General features: G+C 47.6%; 1 protein-coding gene across 1 annotated transcript in view; it reads left to right on the top strand.

Moving 5' to 3' along the window:
- Positions 1 to 5,030: 5,030 nt before the first annotated feature.
- LOC147738052 (uncharacterized) overlaps positions 5,031 to 7,801 on the top strand; it is a 66,390-nt gene continuing 63,619 nt past the window's right edge. The window contains exon 1 of the mRNA XM_086952105.1: positions 5,031 to 5,192. The gene's annotated coding sequence lies outside the window, so the exon portion shown is untranslated. The remainder of the gene's footprint in view (positions 5,193 to 7,801) is intronic.

Genomic DNA, 7,801 nt, shown 5'->3' with positions numbered 1-7,801 from the left:
GCAGGGTTTGGGGGAGAGCAGGGTGTGGGAGAACAGCGGCCAGGGGTGATGCCGTTAGGTGTGGGTCAGGTGTGCGGGTTGAGAGGGAGGACTCGGCTGTGTAATTTAAGCGATGAGCCGTCCAACGCGTCTTGTAATAACAATTACAGCGCTTGTTGCAGTGCCTCAGCATTAGGCTTGCCTAATCAATCCCCGGAGGTGCTGCTGTCGAGTTAGCGTGTTTGGTACTGACTTTTGGGTGTTGATTCTATGTTATAGGATAAGTTGCTGAGATGCAAGCACATCTGTGCTGCTGGCTGCATTCCGTGTGGGCCTAGGAAAGTATCCACTTTGGGGTAATGATTTATTTCGTTTTGGCCCGAGAGAGTAGTCATAGTTTTTTTAAATAACAACACTTCCTGGCTGCCGACTCAGCTGTGACCCACCAATGTCACTAGTATGCATGACTAAGCCTTGCTTAGTCATGCATACTTGTGACATGCACATAGAAGTGATGCAACATGTTTAGGTGCCATTCCCATATAACAGGAAGAATCACAATTTTGCAGCATGCATTGATAATCCTTCTATAGCATGGGAGCAGCTCCATGTTGCTCTTTCTCACCCAGGCTCCCTCTTGCTGTCGCTTGTTTGAATGCTCCTCCCGATCCCAGAGTATTCATCTCCCTTGAGTGCTGCTCCACCCCCCCCCCCCGCCCCCCCCTCAGTCCTATGTATTTTAATGACTTCTTTTTAATTTTATACTTCAAATAAAAAATTCGGGGAACACACTTGAGTCAATTTGGAAACATGGTCATGCACAAGGCCCTTGCATAATGACACATATAAAGGATCACGTATGCTCTGTCACGCCTTTATTTCCTCTTTGTGCTCATGCTGTAAAGAGTACAGCATGATGGATTGGTAGAGCCAATAAGCCTCATAGACAAGACCTATTGCATTTGATTGATTCCCTGAGTCAAGTCAAGTCAAGTCAAGTCAGAAGATTTATATAGCGCGCTACATACCCAGAGGGTCTCAAGGCGCTTGAAGAAGGGTGGGGATTTACTTGTCGAATATCCACGTTTTGAGTTGTTTTCTGAATGCTAGGTGGTTCTGAGTAAGGCGAAGGTCAGTGGGAAGTGAGTTCCAAGTTTTAGCTGCTAGGTAGGAGAAGGATCTACCTCCCATGGTGGTTTTGTTGATGCGGGGTACAGTGGCAAGGGCTTGGTTGGAGGATCGTAGCTGGCGGGAGGGGGTGTAGAAGGATAGTTGTGTGTTGAGGCATTCGGGTCCGATTTTGTAGGGTGCTTTGTGTGCGTGGGTTAGGAGCCGGAAAGTGATCCTCTTATTGACGGGGAGCCAGTGGAGGTTTTTCAGGTGATCAGAGATGTGTTCTTTACGCGGGATGTCTAATATGAGCCTGGCTGAGGCGTTCTGGATGCGTTGTAGTTTTTTCTGGAGTTTTGCGGTGGTGCCGGCGTAGAGGGTGTTTCCGTAGTCCAGTTGGCTCGTGACCAGAGCGTGGGTGACTGTTTTTCTAGTTTCGGTAGGGATCCAGCGAAATGTTTTTTTGAGCATGCGAAGAATGTTGAAGCAAGATGAAGAAACGGCGTTGACTTGTCTGTTCATCGAGAGTGAGGAGTCCAGAATGACGCCCAGGTTCCGTGCGTGGTCCGTCGGGATGGGTGCTTTTCCAAGGGCCTCTGGCCACCAAGAGTCGTCCCAGGCGGAGGGAGAGGAACCTAAGATGAGGACTTCTGTTTTGTCTGAGTTCAGTTTCAGACGGCTGTGCTTCATCCATTCGGCTACTTCTTTCATTCCTTCGTGTAGGTTGGTTTTGGCCGTGTTAGGGTCTCTGGTGAGTGATAGGATCAGTTGAGTGTCGTCGGCGTAGGAGATGATGTTGAGGTTATGTTGGCGTGCGATGGCCGCGAGGGGGCTCATGTAAACGTTGAAGAGGGTGGGACTGAGTGAGGACCCTTGAGGTACGCCGCAGATGACTTCAGTGGCCTCTGACTTGAATGGTGGAAGGCGGACTCTCTGGGTTCTTCCGGAGAGGAACGAGGTGATCCCTTCCAGTGCTTTTCCTTGGATTCCGATGTTTTTGAGGCGCTGTAGAAGAGTGCTATGGCAGACTGTGTCGAAGGCTGCGGAGAGGTCGAGGAGGATGAGGGCGACTGTGTCTCCATTGTCCAGTAGAGTTCGAATGTCGTCTGTTGCTGCGATGAGGGCGGTTTCGGTGCTGTGCTTGGCTCGGAAGCCGGACTGTGAGGAGTCGAGGGATTTGTTGGTTTCGAGGAATGCGGCGAGCTGGTTGTTGACAGCTTTCTCGATGACTTTGGCCGGGAATGGAAGGAGTGAGATAGGGCGATCGTTTTTGAGTTCGGTGGGGTCAGCTGTGGGTTTCTTCAGGAGGGCGCTGGGATCCAGTGGGGCCCAGTGGGCAAAGGCTGGCTGAGGGAGGAATCAAGTTGTTTTTCTTCTGCCCATCCTGCAACACTACTGAGGGCTGAGATGAGAATTTTGTTGGGGCCTTGCATCCTGTTTGAGCAGGGTCCCACGTGGGACAGAGAAGCCCTGGAGTCCACACTGTGATGGTCAGCAACTGCGCACCATTAATAGCCAGGGAGGAGTCAGGGGCGTAGTCGGCAAAGCCTGGCTATGGCAATATGTTGGTAATTGGCTTTTCTGTCGATCTGTCTGGCAACACATCAATCATTCCAACCAGGCTTTAGCGGCCCAGCTTTGATGTTTTCCTGCCTCAGCCTGTTCTTCTGCCCAACCTTGGTGTATGTCTCCCGTATGTGCACAGAACTTTAATACATAACTGCTTCTGAAAAACGTGTTTAATATCATGGTTACTCATTCGTTTAACACTATGATCTGGTGGTTACAAGGGCACACACCTTTTTCAATTTCTGGTGCTTTGCAGTAGGTTTAAAACCTTGCAAGGGTTTCTTGTTGGTCAAATGGGTGTAATTTCTAATATTATGTTTATCTATATGTTTAATTTCTTGATTTTTGCTCGCGAGAAAGTGTCACTCTTAGTCCTTGAAATGTCACTCACAATTACACTAAAATTATGAAAATGTCACACATAGCAAACCTGCAGAGAATCCCTCCAGGATTATTCCGTCTATTTCTACAAACACAGCAGAAGGTGCAGACAATCTCCTACCTGAGTAGAGACCTGCGCAGATATGTCCAGGTTCTCTCCTCTCCCTGGGGCTGGGGGGGGGGGGGCAGATCTGGTGTCTTGGGGGGGGGGGGGGTCTGTGAGGGTCGAAAGATGAAGGTAACTGCTCACCAGACACGGCTCCTTCCTCCTCTGCAGCAGGCTGAACACACCAGGAGAGGCCGGAAGTGATGTCAGCACCGCTGCTGGTGTTGTCTCTGCCGCCGCTGACCCGGAAGAGGAAACCCTTCTCCCTTTCATCCAATGTGCAGCTCAGTGGGTTTCATCAGCAGGCGAGGAGCACCCTCTAGTGGCCACTGACGGAACCGCCGCCTCCAGCAGTGAATACATTTCACACAAACAAGCATTTATACCTGTAAAGACCTGGGACTTTAGATGTAAGGCCGTGCAGCAGTATGACCCACCTGAGGCCTACCAAGCCACTACTCACGTCAATCACAGACCCGTCCAAAGTCAGGCATGGCGGGGCCTCGGAGACAGACAGGGTTGAGAGCGGGAACCCTGGGGAACCGAACCACGACCGACCAGAAGTGCCCGCAAGTCCAGAACCCACTCTACCCCATGACGGAGAACTCGTATAGCGCTTATGCTGTGATGCTGCTCTCATCGATCATCTTCGCCGTGGGCATCATCGGCAACCTGTCCTTCATGTGCATTGTGTGGCATAACTAGTCCAGGTGCATCTGGAGGCAGTTACGTGATTGCTGTTTAAACGCTGCCGCCCGGCCCTCCGCATCCAGCACGCCTCCTCCTCACTTACTCTACTTAGACACTTGCACACAGTCACACAACAGAGGTGCTTTCTACTCCCCCCTCTTGGCCTCCGACTCGTAAATAACAATTGCATAAACTAACTTTGCCCGTCTGTGATTTAAAGCGTCAGGAAATCCCTCAGCCCACCTGACCTATGTGCAAAAATCCCTTACTTAGCATTTACTTCATGGCAATGTCATTTTTGGTAAAGCCTCATGTTGCCACAATTTCGTACCTTGACAATTGACGGGCAATTAATTATTACGTCGTTTGCAGAGGAAATAAGAGTCTGTGTTTTAGAATAGCGCGGTTGAAATGAAGCATCATTCTTTTCTGCACCAATAATAACACTCTCTGTGCAGCCGAGATTGAGATTTGTATAACTGTACCGAGCGCACATTTGCAAAAGTGATTCAGAGTAACTGGCCCGTCTACATTTCTTGACGCACTGGCCTCTAAAACTTCCTTTTTGTCTGCTGCACAGTGTTGATCCACGAGTGAGGTCTTGTCAAGCTAAGCAAGTGTCTCTCAGCCCCAACAAACTTCCTTCTCTAGTGTCTTCTTTGCCGCCATTAGTTTAAAAATGTAGTTATATTAGAAAGAGGTTGTAGGTTAGTGACCTTTCATTTCAGTCGTTTCCCATTATTTTAAAAATATGTTTAGAGCTTCTCCTTGTTAAAAATATAGAAATTTCTGATATTTATTTCCTCCAATGCACTTCATTCGATGACTTCTCGTGCTCCGGTGCAGGGGGCAGTGTCCGTCCTCCGCGCATGCTCAGCTGGTAATAGAGGGCCTGAGAGCAGTGAGCAGCGTCTGTCCTCCGCGCATGCTCAGCTGTTAATATAAGGCCCAAGAGGTCTGTCCTTCGCGCATGCGCATTGGTTCACCCAACAGACCACCCTCTGTAACCCTCCATCGGGTGGTGCGCAGTGGGATCGTAATGCCACTTCTCCGCGCATGCGCAGTTGTTAATCAAAAGGCAATCTTCAGCTGTGGTCAGTCCTCCGCGCATGCACAGTTGTTAATCAAAATGCAATCTTCAGTCGTATCTGTCCCCAGCGCATGCGCAGTTAATGCCAAGCCTCTAACCCGCGCTGATAGGTTGTTTGTCACAGGCGCCATTGACAGGTCACTGGGTGTCCAGGTGGGTCTGGGTCAAGGTGTCTAAGTTTCTAGTTCCTCAGGGGGCCCCATGGCGGGTGTTTGAAGAGTGGATACAGTTAAACGGAATTTCAAAGCACCTGGCTTCTTGTTCGAGGTATAGTTGAGTGCATTCTGTCTTCTCATTTTTTCTGCTCAATGTCACAAAATGTTTACAATAGGAACTGATTCTAGTGTTATTTCTTACAGAAAGTCGTTATAAAAAATAGCTCGATGTTTCCACAAAGCAAATGGTGCAAGCACATTAGTTGTGAAGATGTTCACAGCTCTGGGGCCTATTTCCTTTAAGTGCTTAACTCTACAAGATGCTTACACTGCATAGTTATCAACATTATTTAGAGTCTAATGGGAGAACTGTGAAAAGTAGTACATTCTACCTGGTCTTTTCTCACTGGTGCATTGCCCCAACCCCCAGAAAGATGTGTGTTCACGCCCTTGGATTTGTAAGCGAAGGACATGTGTATTGACCTGCCATTTGCACATTTGAGTCTAAATGACCAACCTGTGGCCTGCTGAGTTATGTGCCACCCTCTTTGTTTTATCAAAAATATATGTATTGCTTTAGCACGAAAATGCAAAAGGTGCACATGGAAAAGAGTTTGTTTTAAAAAGGTCGATATTGCTCATGGTAAATTGAAACTAGCATTTGTTAAGTTATGTTAATTTTGACTTATATAGCGCCAAATCACCGTCAGGTCTCTAGGCGCTAATAACAGGTGGGAAGAAACAACAGCTGAGTGGATGGAAAATACGACACCTATTGCATTGCAAATGCCTGTTTGTAAAACTCTTATGCAGCGCAGTAACTTTAATGTTGGCCGGGCCCCTTTTCTTAGACGAGCCGTCTCTAAAGAAAGGGGTGAGTCGCCATTAAAGTGAAAGAACAGTATGGGGCGCTTTTACAAAACAATCATTTGCAATGCAATAGGTTTTGCATTTACACTAGTTTGAGCTATTGACATTACAAATAACAATGCCTTTCATTTTTGATTTGTTTTTAAAACATAAATAAAAGGCATTGTCATTTACAATACAAATAGCTTAAACTTGTGTAATTGCGAGACCTATTGCATTACAAATGCTTGTACATCGATTGGTAAACAGAAACAGGCTGTCTTTTACTCAATGCAAACATGGAATGGGAGACAGATGTATTGATACAAAAACAGTCAGACACATCAACACAGCTCCCATTTAACGTCACAGCTACACCTGCCAACTTTTGGAATAGCGGTATTTAATTTCTTTCTTTTACCAATCAAGTGGCATAACGTATGCAAAATGAAGCCGCATCTACTGTAGTTAAATTAAGTAAGCCATCCCTTTCCTCGGGGCAGGAAAAGAATGCAGCAGAAGAGAAGTGCGCACATGCTGCTGCTTTTAACCTGCTGCTCGCGGGTGTCTCCGCTCCAGATACAAGCTTCCTAGGACCGGGTTCTGGCATTTCAGCCGTCTTCAGCCAGGCTTGCTTGAATCCAGTGGCAAAGTGAGCAAGGGACTCATGTCTGAGCATACCCTTCCAACTTATGGCGAACAAAGCGGTACAAATGGGGGTGGTGATGGACCGCTTTGTTCAGCTGAAAGGCCAGAAACCGGTCCTAGGAAGCTTGTTTCCGGTCCAGGGAAGGCAAGGCTTGGCAGTTCGAACTGGACTGTTCCCATGAGGCATAGGGTCAGACTGATTTGCATATGGCCATGGGCTAAAGAACGGTGATGGATTAAACCCAGATCTGTTGACTGGGTGTGAGTGTTTGATTGGTTCAGATGCTCCGTCCATCACCACCCCCTTTGTACGCATTTGAAACCAGGCATTTTCCCCTTTATTATCCACTCCCTTCATGGTGACATCACTCTTTCCGGATGTGCTTCCAGGGTGAGCAATATTCCTCGCCCCGGCCAGCACATGCGAGGTATGTCTCTGACCTGCTGTGCCCTCGTCATTGGCCGTCCCTTGACGAAAAAAACCGAAAGAGTCAGACTGACTGAATTTAATTTGTGACACACGGGGCAGTGAGCAGTTCATTGATTTGACGCTGCTGCATTGCGTGCGTGTGGTACGTGGCTCTCTTGTCTTCCTCCCCGTCCCGACTCCTGAGGCTAGTGGGGCAACGCCCCATTCGGCCCTATGCACCAACGCCACTGCTTATACCACGTGCAATTAATCCTCTCCAAAGCCAAGCCTCAAGAATTCCTGGGTGTGAAGGGTGGCTGATTCTGATTGGGTGCTTGATAGTTTTCCAGAAACTCATGTTCTTGATAGTTCATGTTTGTCGGTAGTTAATTAAACATGCCCAGGGGTTTTATCTCTTCAGTTGACAGGAGCTGCAATAAAAGTTTCTTTGTCGTTGCAAAAAAATATGAATGGCCAACAAGCCTCTGTCTGTCAAAGAATGAAAGGGCTGGGGAACTGTCATTCGTCTCACTACTAAGCAGAGTCATGTCATGCTTCACCCTCCATCAGGCCTCTGATTTTAAGCAACATCGCCTAGAACACTGGGACTTTAGAGCCCATCCTTTTAATGAGGAAAATAAAACTACAAGTTCCATAAGCAATAGTGGTGGAAGGTGTCACGCAGGACCTAGGACAACATCGGATTCAGCACATCCAGTTCCATTTTTTAAGTATTTGGCACAATATTGAATTTATAATCTTTGTTTTTTATGGTCATGAGTCAACAGGATACTAAAAACGTGTCTTTTATTTTC

The sequence above is a fragment of the Lissotriton vulgaris genome, chromosome 1_1 (genome assembly GCF_964263255.1).
Source record: "Lissotriton vulgaris chromosome 1_1, aLisVul1.2, whole genome shotgun sequence".
Taxonomy (NCBI): Eukaryota; Metazoa; Chordata; class Amphibia; order Caudata; family Salamandridae; genus Lissotriton; species Lissotriton vulgaris.
Note: the sequence above shows the minus strand (reverse complement) of the source record. Positions and strands in the feature narration are given on the sequence as shown.